Source organism: Lithobates pipiens, unplaced genomic scaffold (genome assembly GCF_037356315.1).
Source record: "Lithobates pipiens isolate NorthernLeopardFrog02 unplaced genomic scaffold, aLitPip1_a1.2 Scaffold_18, whole genome shotgun sequence".
Lineage (NCBI taxonomy): Eukaryota > Metazoa > Chordata > Amphibia > Anura > Ranidae > Lithobates > Lithobates pipiens.
The window spans coordinates 579,918,366-579,936,901 of record NW_027507758.1 but is presented as its reverse complement, the minus strand read 5'-3'; the positions used below and the strand labels follow the sequence as shown (position 1 = coordinate 579,936,901).

The window sequence follows — 18,536 nt, the reverse complement described above, 5'->3', positions numbered from 1 at the left end:
ATCCACAACTTGCTCTGGCCGCTAGACACCAGGAGAGCCACTCCCCCAAGACCTTGGACAACTGAGCCCCTTCTGAAGTATGGCCCCATGGGTTTCAATGATGTCATTGGGAGAAGGTGGTTTCAAAAAGCACTCACACCGCCTAATACATTCTCGACAAGAAACACCTTGTGCCTTGAGGCATTCCATGGGGCTGGAAATTGGGGGAGAGAGCTACAAACACCAAGAGCCCATAATTGCATTGGCCGGGAATCGAACCCGGGCCTCCCGCGTGGCAGGCGAGAATTCTACCACTGAACCACCAATGCTCCACGCCGGGCCAGGCGCCACCACCCTCGCTCAGCTGGCCTAGGAGAGTCCAGCTCTCGCCCACGCTTGACTTGGGATTCGCTTGTCGAAATCCATGAGGATGGCCAGCGACAAGAGCAGAGTGGCGCAGCGGAAGCGTGCTGGGCCCATAACCCAGAGGTCGATGGATCGAAACCATCCTCTGCTACGTTGCCTTTTCCTATGCCAATCGATATTTGCTTGCGGGCCCAAAGGCCTTTCTTTCGCACACAAAGAGAAGTTGAACCTGATTCAGGTGATTCAACGAGTCCAAAGCTCTCAGCGTAAGCATGGCACTGGCACCTTTCCCCCTAATGGAATATTGTCTCTTGGCCATGGAAGCCTGGTCGTGCTTTCTTTAATTGATTGCTTTTGTCCAATACTGCCTACGTGACTTTGGCTGAAGCCACAGATGCCACCACAAAAACGTGGCAATGCCTTGGCACATGTTATGAGGAGCACTCCGGCTTCCCATGTTGCTCACGGCGCTCGGTTCCAAGCTTCAACATCAAACACAAAAGCAAGGTGCCTCCCGTGAAACCAGGAAAGCTGCGTTTGGAGAATGCGGGCATCGATCCCGCTACCTCTCGCATGCAAAGCGAGCGCTCTGCCACTTGAGCTAATCCCCCTTTGCTCGAGTGTGTTGCTTGCGCTATGGCTGATCCCTGTCCTCTCCTGGGCTATGTGTAAAATATAGTCAGTTTTGCGAAATCCACAACCTGCTCTGGCCGCTAGACACCAGGAGAGCCACCCGCTTTCCTAGCGTAGAAGGTTTGCACCCCCCTTTTTTTTCCCTCCTACGACCTTTGACAACTGAGCCCCTTCAGAGGTATGGCCCCATGGGTTTCAATGATGTAATTGGGAGAAGGCTGGTTTCAAAAAGCACTCACACCGCCTAGTACATTCTCGACAAGAAACACCTTGTGCCTTGATGCACTCCACGGGGCTGGAAATTGGGGGAGAGCGCTGCAAACACAAAGAGCCCATAATTGCATTGGCCGGGAATCGAACCCGGGCCTCCCGCGTGGCAGGCGAGAATTCTACCACTGAACCACCAATGCTCCACGCCGGGCCACTTGCCACCACCCTCGCTCAGCTGGTCTAGGAGAGTCCAGCTCTCGCCCACGCTTGACTTGGGATTCGCTGGTCGAAAATCAATGGAAACGCCTAGTCGTCTACATTGTGACTTTGCCACATGGACCCACTCCCCGTGGGAATCGCTGGCAAACTACATCCACATGTGGTTGTTGAGGTTGGTCAGCGACAAGAGCAGAGTGGCGCAGCGGAAGCGTGCTGGGCCCATAACCCAGAGGTCGATGGATCGAAACCATCCTCTGCTACGTTGCCTTTTTCTATGCCAATCGATATTTGCTTGCGTGCGGGCCCAAAGGCCTTTCTTTCGCACACAAAGAGAAGTTGAACCTGATTCAGGTGATTCAACGAGTCCAAAGCTCTCAGCGTAAGCATGGCACTGGCACCTTTTGCACTAATGAAATATTGTCTCTTGGCCATGGAGGCCTGCTCGTGCTTTGTTTACTAGATTGCTTTTGTCCAACACTGCCTACGTGACTTTGGCTGAAGCCACAGTTGCCACCACAAAAACGTGGCAACGCCTTGGCACGCGTTATGAGGAGGACTCCGGCTTCCCATGTTGCTCACGGCGCTCGGTTCCAAGCTTCAACATCAAACACAAAAGCAAGGTGTCTCCTGGCAAATCAGGAAAGCTGCATTTGGAGAATGCGGGCATCGATCCCGCTACCTCTCGCATGCTAAGCGAGCGCTCTATCATTTGAGCTAATCCCCCTTTGCTTGAGGTTGTTGCTTGTGCTATGGCTGATCCCTGTCCTCTCCTGGGCTATGTGTAAACTATAGGCAGTTTTGCTAAATCCACAACTTGCTCTGGCCGCTAGACACCAGGAGAGCCACTCCCCCAAGACCTTGGACAACTGAGCCCCTTCTGAAGTATGGCCCCATGGGTTTCAATGATGTCATTGGGAGAAGGTGGTTTCAAAAAGCACTCACACCGCCTAATACATTCTCGACAAGAAACACCTTGTGCCTTGAGGCATTCCATGGGGCTGGAAATTGGGGGAGAGAGCTACAAACACCAAGAGCCCATAATTGCATTGGCCGGGAATCGAACCCGGGCCTCCCGCATGGCAGGCGAGAATTCTACCACTGAACCACCAATGCTCCACGCCAGGCCAGGCGCCACCACCCTCGCTCAGCTGGCCTAGGAGAGTCCAGCTCTCGCCCACGCTTGACTTGGGATTCGCTTGTCGAAATCCATGAGGATGGCCAGCGACAAGAGCAGAGTGGCGCAGCGGAAGCGTGCTGGGCCCATAACCCAGAGGTCGATGGATCGAAACCATCCTCTGCTACGTTGCCTTTTCCTATGCCAATCGATATTTGCTTGCGGGCCCAAAGGCCTTTCTTTCGCACACAAAGAGAAGTTGAACCTGATTCAGGTGATTCAACGAGTCCAAAGCTCTCAGCGTAAGCATGGCACTGGCACCTTTCCCCCTAATGGAATATTGTCTCTTGGCCATGGAAGCCTGGTCGTGCTTTCTTTAATTGATTGCTTTTGTCCAATACTGCCTACGTGACTTTGGCTGAAGCCACAGATGCCACCACAAAAACGTGGCAATGCCTTGGCACATGTTATGAGGAGCACTCCGGCTTCCCATGTTGCTCACGGCGCTCGGTTCCAAGCTTCAACATCAAACACAAAAGCAAGGTGCCTCCCGTGAAACCAGGAAAGCTGCGTTTGGAGAATGCGGGCATCGATCCCGCTACCTCTCGCATGCAAAGCGAGCGCTCTGCCACTTGAGCTAATCCCCCTTTGCTCGAGTGTGTTGCTTGCGCTATGGCTGATCCCTGTCCTCTCCTGGGCTATGTGTAAAATATAGTCAGTTTTGCGAAATCCACAACCTGCTCTGGCCGCTAGACACCAGGAGAGCCACCCGCTTTCCTAGCGTAGAAGGTTTGCACCCCCCTTTTTTTTCCCTCCTACGACCTTTGACAACTGAGCCCCTTCAGAGGTATGGCCCCATGGGTTTCAATGATGTAATTGGGAGAAGGCTGGTTTCAAAAAGCACTCACACCGCCTAGTACATTCTCGACAAGAAACACCTTGTGCCTTGATGCACTCCACGGGGCTGGAAATTGGGGGAGAGCGCTGCAAACACAAAGAGCCCATAATTGCATTGGCCGGGAATCGAACCCGGGCCTCCCGCGTGGCAGGCGAGAATTCTACCACTGAACCACCAATGCTCCACGCCGGGCCACTTGCCACCACCCTCGCTCAGCTGGTCTAGGAGAGTCCAGCTCTCGCCCACGCTTGACTTGGGATTCGCTGGTCGAAAATCAATGGAAACGCCTAGTCGTCTACATTGTGACTTTGCCACATGGACCCACTCCCCGTGGGAATCGCTGGCAAACTACATCCACATGTGGTTGTTGAGGTTGGTCAGCGACAAGAGCAGAGTGGCGCAGCGGAAGCGTGCTGGGCCCATAACCCAGAGGTCGATGGATCGAAACCATCCTCTGCTACGTTGCCTTTTCCTATGCCAATCGATATTTGCTTGCGTGCGGGCCCAAAGGCCTTTCTTTCGCACACAAAGAGAAGTTGAACCTGATTCAGGTGATTCAACGAGTCCAAAGCTCTCAGCGTAAGCATGGCACTGGCACCTTTTGCGCTAATGAAATATTGTCTCTTGGCCATGGAGGCCTGCTCGTGCTTTGTTTACTAGATTGCTTTTGTCCAACACTGCCTACGTGACTTTGGCTGAAGCCACAGTTGCCACCACAAAAACGTGGCAACGCCTTGGCACGCGTTATGAGGAGGACTCCGGCTTCCCATGTTGCTCACGGCGCTCGGTTCCAAGCTTCAACATCAAACACAAAAGCAAGGTGTCTCCTGGCAAATCAGGAAAGCTGCATTTGGAGAATGCGGGCATCGATCCCGCTACCTCTCGCATGCTAAGCGAGCACTCTACCATTTGAGCTAATCCCCCTTTGCTTGAGGTTGTTGCTTGTGCTATGGCTGATCCCTGTCCTCTCCTGGGCTATGTGTAAACTATAGGCAGTTTTGCTAAATCCACAACTTGCTCTGGCCGCTAGACACCAGGAGAGCCACTCCCCCAAGACCTTGGACAACTGAGCCCCTTCTGAAGTATGGCCCCATGGGTTTCAATGATGTCATTGGGAGAAGGTGGTTTCAAAAAGCACTCACACCGCCTAATACATTCTCGACAAGAAACACCTTGTGCCTTGAGGCATTCCATGGGGCTGGAAATTGGGGGAGAGAGCTACAAACACCAAGAGCCCATAATTGCATTGGCCGGGAATCGAACCCGGGCCTCCCGCGTGGCAGGCGAGAATTCTACCACTGAACCACCAATGCTCCACGCCGGGCCAGGCGCCACCACCCTCGCTCAGCTGGCCTAGGAGAGTCCAGCTCTCGCCCATGCTTGACTTGGGATTCGCTTGTCGAAATCCATGAGGATGGCCAGCGACAAGAGCAGAGTGGCGCAGCGGAAGCGTGCTGGGCCCATAACCCAGAGGTCGATGGATCGAAACCATCCTCTGCTACGTTGCCTTTTCCTATGCCAATCGATATTTGCTTGCGGGCCCAAAGGCCTTTCTTTCGCACACAAAGAGAAGTTGAACCTGATTCAGGTGATTCAACGAGTCCAAAGCTCTCAGCGTAAGCATGGCACTGGCACCTTTCCCCCTAATGGAATATTGTCTCCTTGCCATGGAAGCCTGGTCGTGCTTTCTTTAATTGATTGCTTTTGTCCAATACTGCCTACGTGACTTTGGCTGAAGCCACAGATGCCACCACAAAAACGTGGCAATGCCTTGGCACATGTTATGAGGAGCACTCCGGCTTCCCATGTTGCTCACGGCGCTCGGTTCCAAGCTTCAACATCAAACACAAAAGCAAGGTGCCTCCCGTGAAACCAGGAAAGCTGCGTTTGGAGAATGCGGGCATCGATCCCGCTACCTCTCGCATGCAAAGCGAGCGCTCTGCCACTTGAGCTAATCCCCCTTTGCTCGAGTGTGTTGCTTGCGCTATGGCTGATCCCTGTCCTCTCCTGGGCTATGTGTAAAATATAGTCAGTTTTGCGAAATCCACAACCTGCTCTGGCCGCTAGACACCAGGAGAGCCACCCGCTTTCCTAGCGTAGAAGGTTTGCACCCCCCTTTTTTTTCCCTCCTACGACCTTTGACAACTGAGCCCCTTCAGAGGTATGGCCCCATGGGTTTCAATGATGTAATTGGGAGAAGGCTGGTTTCAAAAAGCACTCACACCGCCTAGTACATTCTCGACAAGAAACACCTTGTGCCTTGATGCACTCCACGGGGCTGGAAATTGGGGGAGAGCGCTGCAAACACAAAGAGCCCATAATTGCATTGGCCGGGAATCGAACCCGGGCCTCCCGCGTGGCAGGCGAGAATTCTACCACTGAACCACCAATGCTCCACGCCGGGCCACTTGCCACCACCCTCGCTCAGCTGGTCTAGGAGAGTCCAGCTCTCGCCCACGCTTGACTTGGGATTCGCTGGTCGAAAATCAATGGAAACGCCTAGTCGTCTACATTGTGACTTTGCCACATGGACCCACTCCCCGTGGGAATCGCTGGCAAACTACATCCACATGTGGTTGTTGAGGTTGGTCAGCGACAAGAGCAGAGTGGCGCAGCGGAAGCGTGCTGGGCCCATAACCCAGAGGTCGATGGATCGAAACCATCCTCTGCTACGTTGCCTTTTTCTATGCCAATCGATATTTGCTTGCGTGCGGGCCCAAAGGCCTTTCTTTCGCACACAAAGAGAAGTTGAACCTGATTCAGGTGATTCAACGAGTCCAAAGCTCTCAGCGTAAGCATGGCACTGGCACCTTTTGCGCTAATGAAATATTGTCTCTTGGCCATGGAGGCCTGCTCGTGCTTTGTTTACTAGATTGCTTTTGTCCAACACTGCCTACGTGACTTTGGCTGAAGCCACAGTTGCCACCACAAAAACGTGGCAACGCCTTGGCACGCGTTATGAGGAGGACTCCGGCTTCCCATGTTGCTCACGGCGCTCGGTTCCAAGCTTCAACATCAAACACAAAAGCAAGGTGTCTCCTGGCAAATCAGGAAAGCTGCATTTGGAGAATGCGGGCATCGATCCCGCTACCTCTCGCATGCTAAGCGAGCGCTCTACCATTTGAGCTAATCCCCCTTTGCTTGAGGTTGTTGCTTGTGCTATGGCTGATCCCTGTCCTCTCCTGGGCTATGTGTAAACTATAGGCAGTTTTGCTAAATCCACAACTTGCTCTGGCCGCTAGACACCAGGAGAGCCACTCCCCCAAGACCTTGGACAACTGAGCCCCTTCTGAAGTATGGCCCCATGGGTTTCAATGATGTCATTGGGAGAAGGTGGTTTCAAAAAGCACTCACACCGCCTAATACATTCTCGACAAGAAACACCTTGTGCCTTGAGGCATTCCATGGGGCTGGAAATTGGGGGAGAGAGCTACAAACACCAAGAGCCCATAATTGCATTGGCCGGGAATCGAACCCGGGCCTCCCGCGTGGCAGGCGAGAATTCTACCACTGAACCACCAATGCTCCACGCCGGGCCAGGCGCCACCACCCTCGCTCAGCTGGCCTAGGAGAGTCCAGCTCTCGCCCACGCTTGACTTGGGATTCGCTTGTCGAAATCCATGAGGATGGCCAGCGACAAGAGCAGAGTGGCGCAGCGGAAGCGTGCTGGGCCCATAACCCAGAGGTCGATGGATCGAAACCATCCTCTGCTACGTTGCCTTTTCCTATGCCAATCGATATTTGCTTGCGGGCCCAAAGGCCTTTCTTTCGCACACAAAGAGAAGTTGAACCTGATTCAGGTGATTCAACGAGTCCAAAGCTCTCAGCGTAAGCATGGCACTGGCACCTTTCCCCCTAATGGAATATTGTCTCTTGGCCATGGAAGCCTGGTCGTGCTTTCTTTAATTGATTGCTTTTGTCCAATACTGCCTACGTGACTTTGGCTGAAGCCACAGATGCCACCACAAAAACGTGGCAATGCCTTGGCACATGTTATGAGGAGCACTCCGGCTTCCCATGTTGCTCACGGCGCTCGGTTCCAAGCTTCAACATCAAACACAAAAGCAAGGTGCCTCCCGTGAAACCAGGAAAGCTGCGTTTGGAGAATGCGGGCATCGATCCCGCTACCTCTCGCATGCAAAGCGAGCGCTCTGCCACTTGAGCTAATCCCCCTTTGCTCGAGTGTGTTGCTTGCGCTATGGCTGATCCCTGTCCTCTCCTGGGCTATGTGTAAAATATAGTCAGTTTTGCGAAATCCACAACCTGCTCTGGCCGCTAGACACCAGGAGAGCCACCCGCTTTCCTAGCGTAGAAGGTTTGCACCCCCCTTTTTTTTCCCTCCTACGACCTTTGACAACTGAGCCCCTTCAGAGGTATGGCCCCATGGGTTTCAATGATGTAATTGGGAGAAGGCTGGTTTCAAAAAGCACTCACACCGCCTAGTACATTCTCGACAAGAAACACCTTGTGCCTTGATGCACTCCACGGGGCTGGAAATTGGGGGAGAGCGCTGCAAACACAAAGAGCCCATAATTGCATTGGCCGGGAATCGAACCCGGGCCTCCCGCGTGGCAGGCGAGAATTCTACCACTGAACCACCAATGCTCCACACCGGGCCACTTGCCACCACCCTCGCTCAGCTGGTCTAGGAGAGTCCAGCTCTCGCCCACGCTTGACTTGGGATTCGCTGGTCGAAAATCAATGGAAACGCCTAGTCGTCTACATTGTGACTTTGCCACATGGACCCACTCCCCGTGGGAATCGCTGGCAAACTACATCCACATGTGGTTGTTGAGGTTGGTCAGCGACAAGAGCAGAGTGGCGCAGCGGAAGCGTGCTGGGCCCATAACCCAGAGGTCGATGGATCGAAACCATCCTCTGCTACGTTGCCCTTTCCTATGCCAATCGATATTTGCTTGCGTGCGGGCCCAAAGGCCTTTCTTTCGCACACAAAGAGAAGTTGAACCTGATTCAGGTGATTCAACGAGTCCAAAGCTCTCAGCGTAAGCATGGCACTGGCACCTTTTGCGCTAATGAAATATTGTCTCTTGGCCATGGAGGCCTGCTCGTGCTTTGTTTACTAGATTGCTTTTGTCCAACACTGCCTACGTGACTTTGGCTGAAGCCACAGTTGCCACCACAAAAACGTGGCAACGCCTTGGAACGCCTTGGCACGCGTTATGAGGAGGACTCCGGCTTCCCATGTTGCTCACGGCGCTCGGTTCCAAGCTTCAACATCAAACACAAAAGCAAGGTGTCTCCTGGCAAATCAGGAAAGCTGCATTTGGAGAATGCGGGCATCGATCCCGCTACCTCTCGCATGCTAAGCGAGCGCTCTACCATTTGAGCTAATCCCCCTTTGCTTGAGGTTGTTGCTTGTGCTATGGCTGATCCCTGTCCTCTCCTGGGCTATGTGTAAAATATAGGCAGTTTTGCTAAATCCACAACTTGCTCTGGCCGCTAGACACCAGGAGAGCCACTCCCCCAAGACCTTGGACAACTGAGCCCCTTCTGAAGTATGGCCCCATGGGTTTCAATGATGTCATTGGGAGAAGGTGGTTTCAAAAAGCACTCACACCGCCTAATACATTCTCGACAAGAAACACCTTGTGCCTTGAGGCATTCCATGGGGCTGGAAATTGGGGGAGAGAGCTACAAACACCAAGAGCCCATAATTGCATTGGCCGGGAATCGAACCCGGGCCTCCCGCGTGGCAGGCGAGAATTCTACCACTGAACCACCAATGCTCCACGCCGGGCCAGGCGCCACCACCCTCGCTCAGCTGGCCTAGGAGAGTCCAGCTCTCGCCCATGCTTGACTTGGGATTCGCTTGTCGAAATCCATGAGGATGGCCAGCGACAAGAGCAGAGTGGCGCAGCGGAAGCGTGCTGGGCCCATAACCCAGAGGTCGATGGATCGAAACCATCCTCTGCTACGTTGCCTTTTCCTATGCCAATCGATATTTGCTTGCGGGCCCAAAGGCCTTTCTTTCGCACACAAAGAGAAGTTGAACCTGATTCAGGTGATTCAACGAGTCCAAAGCTCTCAGCGTAAGCATGGCACTGGCACCTTTCCCCCTAATGGAATATTGTCTCTTGGCCATGGAAGCCTGGTCGTGCTTTCTTTAATTGATTGCTTTTGTCCAATACTGCCTACGTGACTTTGGCTGAAGCCACAGATGCCACCACAAAAACGTGGCAATGCCTTGGCACATGTTATGAGGAGCACTCCGGCTTCCCATGTTGCTCACGGCGCTCGGTTCCAAGCTTCAACATCAAACACAAAAGCAAGGTGCCTCCCGTGAAACCAGGAAAGCTGTGTTTGGAGAATGCGGGCATCGATCCCGCTACCTCTCGCATGCAAAGCGAGCGCTCTGCCACTTGAGCTAATCCCCCTTTGCTCGAGTGTGTTGCTTGCGCTATGGCTGATCCCTGTCCTCTCCTGGGCTATGTGTAAAATATAGTCAGTTTTGCGAAATCCACAACCTGCTCTGGCCGCTAGACACCAGGAGAGCCACCCGCTTTCCTAGCGTAGAAGGTTTGCACCCCCCTTTTTTTTCCCTCCTACGACCTTTGACAACTGAGCCCCTTCAGAGGTATGGCCCCATGGGTTTCAATGATGTAATTGGGAGAAGGCTGGTTTCAAAAAGCACTCACACCGCCTAGTACATTCTCGACAAGAAACACCTTGTGCCTTGATGCACTCCACGGGGCTGGAAATTGGGGGAGAGCGCTGCAAACACAAAGAGCCCATAATTGCATTGGCCGGGAATCGAACCCGGGCCTCCCGCGTGGCAGGCGAGAATTCTACCACTGAACCACCAATGCTCCACGCCGGGCCACTTGCCACCACCCTCGCTCAGCTGGTCTAGGAGAGTCCAGCTCTCGCCCACGCTTGACTTGGGATTCGCTGGTCGAAAATCAATGGAAACGCCTAGTCGTCTACATTGTGACTTTGCCACATGGACCCACTCCCCGTGGGAATCGCTGGCAAACTACATCCACATGTGGTTGTTGAGGTTGGTCAGCGACAAGAGCAGAGTGGCGCAGCGGAAGCGTGCTGGGCCCATAACCCAGAGGTCGATGGATCGAAACCATCCTCTGCTACGTTGCCTTTTTCTATGCCAATCGATATTTGCTTGCGTGCGGGCCCAAAGGCCTTTCTTTCGCACACAAAGAGAAGTTGAACCTGATTCAGGTGATTCAACGAGTCCAAAGCTCTCAGCGTAAGCATGGCACTGGCACCTTTTGCGCTAATGAAATATTGTCTCTTGGCCATGGAGGCCTGCTCGTGCTTTGTTTACTAGATTGCTTTTGTCCAACACTGCCTACGTGACTTTGGCTGAAGCCACAGTTGCCACCACAAAAACGTGGCAACGCCTTGGCACGCGTTATGAGGAGGACTCCGGCTTCCCATGTTGCTCACGGCGCTCGGTTCCAAGCTTCAACATCAAACACAAAAGCAAGGTGTCTCCTGGCAAATCAGGAAAGCTGCATTTGGAGAATGCGGGCATCGATCCCGCAACCTCTCGCATGCTAAGCGAGCGCTCTACCATTTGAGCTAATCCCCCTTTGCTTGAGGTTGTTGCTTGTGCTATGGCTGATCCCTGTCCTCTCCTGGGCTATGTGTAAACTATAGGCAGTTTTGCTAAATCCACAACTTGCTCTGGCCGCTAGACACCAGGAGAGCCACTCCCCCAAGACCTTGGACAACTGAGCCCCTTCTGAAGTATGGCCCCATGGGTTTCAATGATGTCATTGGGAGAAGGTGGTTTCAAAAAGCACTCACACCGCCTAATACATTCTCGACAAGAAACACCTTGTGCCTTGAGGGATTCCATGGGGCTGGAAATTGGGGGAGAGAGCTACAAACACCAAGAGCCCATAATTGCATTGGCCGGGAATCGAACCCGGGCCTCCCGCATGGCAGGCGAGAATTCTACCACTGAACCACCAATGCTCCACGCCGGGCCAGGCGCCACCATCCTCGCTCAGCTGGCCTAGGAGAGTCCAGCTCTCGCCCACGCTTGACTTGGGATTCGCTTGTCGAAATCCATGAGGATGGCCAGCGACAAGAGCAGAGTGGCGCAGCGGAAGCGTGCTGGGCCCATAACCCAGAGGTCGATGGATCGAAACCATCCTCTGCTACGTTGCCTTTTCCTATGCCAATCGATATTTGCTTGCGGGCCCAAAGGCCTTTCTTTCGCACACAAAGAGAAGTTGAACCTGATTCAGGTGATTCAACGAGTCCAAAGCTCTCAGCGTAAGCATGGCACTGGCACCTTTCCCCCTAATGGAATATTGTCTCTTGGCCATGGAAGCCTGGTCGTGCTTTCTTTAATTGATTGCTTTTGTCCAATACTGCCTACGTGACTTTGGCTGAAGCCACAGATGCCACCACAAAAACGTGGCAATGCCTTGGCACATGTTATGAGGAGCACTCCGGCTTCCCATGTTGCTCACGGCGCTCGGTTCCAAGCTTCAACATCAAACACAAAAGCAAGGTGCCTCCCGTGAAACCAGGAAAGCTGCGTTTGGAGAATGCGGGCATCGATCCCGCTACCTCTCGCATGCAAAGCGAGCGCTCTGCCACTTGAGCTAATCCCCCTTTGCTCAAGTGTGTTGCTTGCGCTATGGCTGATCCCTGTCCTCTCCTGGGCTATGTGTAAAATATAGTCAGTTTTGCGAAATCCACAACCTGCTCTGGCCGCTAGACACCAGGAGAGCCACCCGCTTTCCTAGCGTAGAAGGTTTGCACCCCCCTTTTTTTTCCCTCCTACGACCTTTGACAACTGAGCCCCTTCAGAGGTATGGCCCCATGGGTTTCAATGATGTAATTGGGAGAAGGCTGGTTTCAAAAAGCACTCACACCGCCTAGTACATTCTCGACAAGAAACACCTTGTGCCTTGATGCACTCCACGGGGCTGGAAATTGGGGGAGAGCGCTGCAAACACAAAGAGCCCATAATTGCATTGGCCGGGAATCGAACCCGGGCCTCCCGCGTGGCAGGCGAGAATTCTACCACTGAACCACCAATGCTCCACGCCGGGCCACTTGCCACCACCCTCGCTCAGCTGGTCTAGGAGAGTCCAGCTCTCGCCCACGCTTGACTTGGGATTCGCTGGTCGAAAATCAATGGAAACGCCTAGTCGTCTACATTGTGACTTTGCCACATGGACCCACTCCCCGTGGGAATCGCTGGCAAACTACATCCACATGTGGTTGTTGAGGTTGGTCAGCGACAAGAGCAGAGTGGCGCAGCGGAAGCGTGCTGGGCCCATAACCCAGAGGTCGATGGATCGAAACCATCCTCTGCTGCGTTGCCTTTTCCTATGCCAATCGATATTTGCTTGCGTGCGGGCCCAAAGGCCTTTCTTTCGCACACAAAGAGAAGTTGAACCTGATTCAGGTGATTCAACGAGTCCAAAGCTCTCAGCGTAAGCATGGCACTGGCACCTTTTGCGCTAATGAAATATTGTCTCTTGGCCATGGAGGCCTGCTCGTGCTTTGTTTACTAGATTGCTTTTGTCCAACACTGCCTACGTGACTTTGGCTGAAGCCACAGTTGCCACCACAAAAACGTGGCAACGCCTTGGCACGCGTTATGAGGAGGACTCCGGCTTCCCATGTTGCTCACGGCGCTCGGTTCCAAGCTTCAACATCAAACACAAAAGCAAGGTGTCTCCTGGCAAATCAGGAAAGCTGCATTTGGAGAATGCGGGCATCGATCCCGCTACCTCTCGCATGCTAAGCGAGCGCTCTACCATTTGAGCTAATCCCCCTTTGCTTGAGGTTGTTGCTTGTGCTATGGCTGATCCCTGTCCTCTCCTGGGCTATGTGTAAACTATAGGCAGTTTTGCTAAATCCACAACTTGCTCTGGCCGCTAGACACCAGGAGAGCCACTCCCCCAAGACCTTGGACAACTGAGCCCCTTCTGAAGTATGGCCCCATGGGTTTCAATGATGTCATTGGGAGAAGGTGGTTTCAAAAAGCACTCACACCGCCTAATACATTCTCGACAAGAAACACCTTGTGCCTTGAGGCATTCCATGGGGCTGGAAATTGGGGGAGAGAGCTACAAACACCAAGAGCCCATAATTGCATTGGCCGGGAATCGAACCCAGGCCTCCCGCGTGGCAGGCGAGAATTCTACCACTGAACCACCAATGCTCCACGCCGGGCCAGGCGCCACCACCCTCGCTCAGCTGGCCTAGGAGAGTCCAGCTCTCGCCCATGCTTGACTTGGGATTCGCTTGTCGAAATCCATGAGGATGGCCAGCGACAAGAGCAGAGTGGCGCAGCGGAAGCGTGCTGGGCCCATAACCCAGAGGTTGATGGATCGAAACCATCCTCTGCTACGTTGCCTTTTCCTATGCCAATCGATATTTGCTTGCGGGCCCAAAGGCCTTTCTTTCGCACACAAAGAGAAGTTGAACCTGATTCAGGTGATTCAACGAGTCCAAAGCTCTCAGCGTAAGCATGGCACTGGCACCTTTCCCCCTAATGGAATATTGTCTCTTGGCCATGGAAGCCTGGTCGTGCTTTCTTTAATTGATTGCTTTTGTCCAATACTGCCTACGTGACTTTGGCTGAAGCCACAGATGCCACCACAAAAACGTGGCAATGCCTTGGCACATGTTATGAGGAGCACTCCGGCTTCCCATGTTGCTCACGGCGCTCGGTTCCAAGCTTCAACATCAAACACAAAAGCAAGGTGCCTCCCGTGAAACCAGGAAATCTGCGTTTGGAGAATGCGGGCATCGATCCCGCTACCTCTCGCATGCAAAGCGAGCGCTCTGCCACTTGAGCTAATCCCCCTTTGCTCGAGTGTGTTGCTTGCGCTATGGCTGATCCCTGTCCTCTCCTGGGCTATGTGTAAAATATAGTCAGTTTTGCGAAATACACAACCTGCTCTGGCCGCTAGACACCAGGAGAGCCACCCGCTTTCCTAGCGTAGAAGGTTTGCACCCCCCTTTTTTTTCCCTCCTACGACCTTTGACAACTGAGCCCCTTCAGAGGTATGGCCCCATGGGTTTCAATGATGTAATTGGGAGAAGGCTGGTTTCAAAAAGCACTCACACCGCCTAGTACATTCTCGACAAGAAACACCTTGTGCCTTGATGCACTCCACGGGGCTGGAAATTGGGGGAGAACGCTGCAAACACAAAGAGCCCATAATTGCATTGGCCGGGAATCGAACCCGGGCCTCCCGCGTGGCAGGCGAGAATTCTACCACTGAACCACCAATGCTCCACGCCGGGCCACTTGCCACCACCCTCGCTCAGCTGGTCTAGGAGAGTCCAGCTCTCGCCCACGCTTGACTTGGGATTCGCTGGTCGAAAATCAATGGAAACGCCTAGTCGTCTACATTGTGACTTTGCCACATGGACCCACTCCCCGTGGGAATCGCTGGCAAACTACATCCACATGTGGTTGTTGAGGTTGGTCAGCGACAAGAGCAGAGTGGCGCAGCGGAAGCGTGCTGGGCCCATAACCCAGAGGTCGATGGATCGAAACCATCCTCTGCTACGTTGCCTTTTTCTATGCCAATCGATATTTGCTTGCGTGCGGGCCCAAAGGCCTTTCTTTCGCACACAAAGAGAAGTTGAACCTGATTCAGGTGATTCAACGAGTCCAAAGCTCTCAGCGTAAGCATGGCACTGGCACCTTTTGCGCTAATGAAATATTGTCTCTTGGCCATGGAGGCCTGCTCGTGCTTTGTTTACTAGATTGCTTTTGTCCAACACTGCCTACGTGACTTTGGCTGAAGCCACAGTTGCCACCACAAAAACGTGGCAACGCCTTGGCACGCGTTATGAGGAGGACTCCGGCTTCCCATGTTGCTCACGGCGCTCGGTTCCAAGCTTCAACATCAAACACAAAAGCAAGGTGTCTCCTGGCAAATCAGGAAAGCTGCATTTGGAGAATGCGGGCATCGATCCCGCTACCTCTCGCATGCTAAGCGAGCGCTCTACCATTTGAGCTAATCCCCCTTTGCTTGAGGTTGTTGCTTGTGCTATGGCTGATCCCTGTCCTCTCCTGGGCTATGTGTAAACTATAGGCAGTTTTGCTAAATCCACAACTTGCTCTGGCCGCTAGACACCAGGAGAGCCACTCCCCCAAGACCTTGGACAACTGAGCCCCTTCTGAAGTATGGCCCCATGGGTTTCAATGATGTCATTGGGAGAAGGTGGTTTCAAAAAGCACTCACACCGCCTAATACATTCTCGACAAGAAACACCTTGTGCCTTGAGGCATTCCATGGGGCTGGAAATTGGGGGAGAGAGCTACAAACACCAAGAGCCCATAATTGCATTGGCCGGGAATCGAACCCGGGCCTCCCGCGTGGCAGGCGAGAATTCTACCACTGAACCACCAATGCTCCACGCCGGGCCAGGCGCCACCACCCTCGCTCAGCTGGCCTAGGAGAGTCCAGCTCTCGCCCACGCTTGACTTGGGATTCGCTTGTCGAAATCCATGAGGATGGCCAGCGACAAGAGCAGAGTGGCGCAGCGGAAGCGTGCTGGGCCCATAACCCAGAGGTCGATGGATCGAAACCATCCTCTGCTACGTTGCCTTTTCCTATGCCAATCGATATTTGCTTGCGGGCCCAAAGGCCTTTCTTTCGCACACAAAGAGAAGTTGAACCTGATTCAGGTGATTCAACGAGTCCAAAGCTCTCAGCGTAAGCATGGCACTGGCACCTTTCCCCCTAATGGAATATTGTCTCTTGGCCATGGAAGCCTGGTCGTGCTTTCTTTAATTGATTGCTTTTGTCCAATACTGCCTACGTGACTTTGGCTGAAGCCACAGATGCCACCACAAAAACGTGGCAATGCCTTGGCACATGTTATGAGGAGCACTCCGGCTTCCCATGTTGCTCACGGCGCTCGGTTCCAAGCTTCAACATCAAACACAAAAGCAAGGTGCCTCCCGTGAAACCAGGAAAGCTGCGTTTGGAGAATGCGGGCATCGATCCCGCTACCTCTCGCATGCAAAGCGAGCGCTCTGCCACTTGAGCTAATCCCCCTTTGCTCGAGTGTGTTGCTTGCGCTATGGCTGATCCCTGTCCTCTCCTGGGCTATGTGTAAAATATAGTCAGTTTTGCGAAATCCACAACCTGCTCTGGCCGCTAGACACCAGGAGAGCCACCCGCTTTCCTAGCGTAGAAGGTTTGCACCCCCCTTTTTTTTCCCTCCTACGACCTTTGACAACTGAGCCCCTTCAGAGGTATGGCCCCATGGGTTTCAATGATGTAATTGGGAGAAGGCTGGTTTCAAAAAGCACTCACACCGCCTAGTACATTCTCGACAAGAAACACCTTGTGCCTTGATGCACTCCACGGGGCTGGAAATTGGGGGAGAGCGCTGCAAACACAAAGAGCCCATAATTGCATTGGCCGGGAATCGAACCCGGGCCTCCCGCGTGGCAGGCGAGAATTCTACCACTGAACCACCAATGCTCCACGCCGGGCCACTTGCCACCACCCTCGCTCAGCTGGTCTAGGAGAGTCCAGCTCTCGCCCACGCTTGACTTGGGATTCGCTGGTCGAAAATCAATGGAAACGCCTAGTCGTCTACATTGTGACTTTGCCACATGGACCCACTCCCCGTGGGAATCGCTGGCAAACTACATCCACATGTGGTTGTTGAGGTTGGTCAGCGACAAGAGCAGAGTGGCGCAGCGGAAGCGTGCTGGGCCCATAACCCAGAGGTCGATGGATCGAAACCATCCTCTGCTACGTTGCCCTTTCCTATGCCAATCGATATTTGCTTGCGTGCGGGCCCAAAGGCCTTTCTTTCGCACACAAAGAGAAGTTGAACCTGATTCAGGTGATTCAACGAGTCCAAAGCTCTCAGCGTAAGCATGGCACTGGCACCTTTTGCGCTAATGAAATATTGTCTCTTGGCCATGGAGGCCTGCTCGTGCTTTGTTTACTAGATTGCTTTTGTCCAACACTGCCTACGTGACTTTGGCTGAAGCCACAGTTGCCACCACAAAAACGTGGCAACGCCTTGGCACGCGTTATGAGGAGGACTCCGGCTTCCCATGTTGCTCACGGCGCTCGGTTCCAAGCTTCAACATCAAACACAAAAGCAAGGTGTCTCCTGGCAAATCAGGAAAGCTGCATTTGGAGAATGCGGGCATCGATCCCGCTACCTCTCGCATGCTAAGCGAGCGCTCTACCATTTGAGCTAATCCCCCTTTGCTTGAGGTTGTTGCTTGTGCTATGGCTGATCCCTGTCCTCTCCTGGGCTATGTGTAAACTATAGGCAGTTTTGCTAAATCCACAACTTGCTCTGGCCGCTAGACACCAGGAGAGCCACTCCCCCAAGACCTTGGACAACTGAGCCCCTTCTGAAGTATGGCCCCATGGGTTTCAATGATGTCATTGGGAGAAGGTGGTTTCAAAAAGCACTCACACCGCCTAATACATTCTCGACAAGAAACACCTTGTGCCTTGAGGCATTCCATGGGGCTGGAAATTGGGGGAGAGAGCTACAAACACCAAGAGCCCATAATTGCATTGGCCGGGAATCGAACCCGGGCCTCCCGCGTGGCAGGCGAGAATTCTACCACTGAACCACCAATGCTCCACGCCGGGCCAGGCGCCACCACCCTCGCTCAGCTGGCCTAGGAGAGTCCAGCTCTCGCCCACGCTTGACTTGGGATTCGCTTGTCGAAATCCATGAGGATGGTCAGCGACAAGAGCAGAGTGGCGCAGCGGAAGCGTGCTGGGCCCATAACCCAGAGGTCGATGGATCGAAACCATCCTCTGCTACGTTGCCTTTTCCTATGCCAATCGATATTTGCTTGCGGGCCCAAAGGCCTTTCTTTCGCACACAAAGAGAAGTTGAACCTGATTCAGGTGATTCAACGAGTCCAAAGCTCTCAGCGTAAGCATGGCACTGGCACCTTTCCCCCTAATGGAATATTGTCTCTTGGCCATGGAAGCCTGGTCGTGCTTTCTTTAATTGATTGCTTTTGTCCAATACTGCCTACGTGACTTTGGCTGAAGCCACAGATGCCACCACAAAAACGTGGCAATGCCTTGGCACATGTTATGAGGAGCACTCCGGCTTCCCATGTTGCTCACGGCGCTCGGTTCCAAGCTT

General features: G+C 53.3%; 6 non-coding genes across 6 annotated transcripts; all 6 read right to left on the bottom strand.

The window, feature by feature from the left end:
• Nucleotides 1-6,482: 6,482 nt before the first annotated feature.
• TRNAA-AGC (transfer RNA alanine (anticodon AGC)) lies at nt 6,483-6,555 on the bottom strand. Its single transcript has one exon. It is a non-coding gene; the product is annotated as a tRNA-Ala (tRNA).
• A 2,149-nt stretch (nt 6,556-8,704) lies between these two features.
• TRNAA-AGC (transfer RNA alanine (anticodon AGC)) lies at nt 8,705-8,777 on the bottom strand. Its single transcript has one exon. It is a non-coding gene; the product is annotated as a tRNA-Ala (tRNA).
• A 2,139-nt stretch (nt 8,778-10,916) lies between these two features.
• TRNAA-AGC (transfer RNA alanine (anticodon AGC)) lies at nt 10,917-10,989 on the bottom strand. Its single transcript has one exon. It is a non-coding gene; the product is annotated as a tRNA-Ala (tRNA).
• Nucleotides 10,990-13,128: 2,139 nt separating this feature from the next.
• On the bottom strand, nt 13,129-13,201 carry TRNAA-AGC (transfer RNA alanine (anticodon AGC)). The gene has a single exon. It is a non-coding gene; the product is annotated as a tRNA-Ala (tRNA).
• A 2,139-nt stretch (nt 13,202-15,340) lies between these two features.
• On the bottom strand, nt 15,341-15,413 carry TRNAA-AGC (transfer RNA alanine (anticodon AGC)). Its single transcript has one exon. It is a non-coding gene; the product is annotated as a tRNA-Ala (tRNA).
• A 2,139-nt stretch (nt 15,414-17,552) lies between these two features.
• Nucleotides 17,553-17,625, bottom strand: TRNAA-AGC (transfer RNA alanine (anticodon AGC)). Its single transcript has one exon. It is a non-coding gene; the product is annotated as a tRNA-Ala (tRNA).
• Nucleotides 17,626-18,536: the final 911 nt, after the last annotated feature.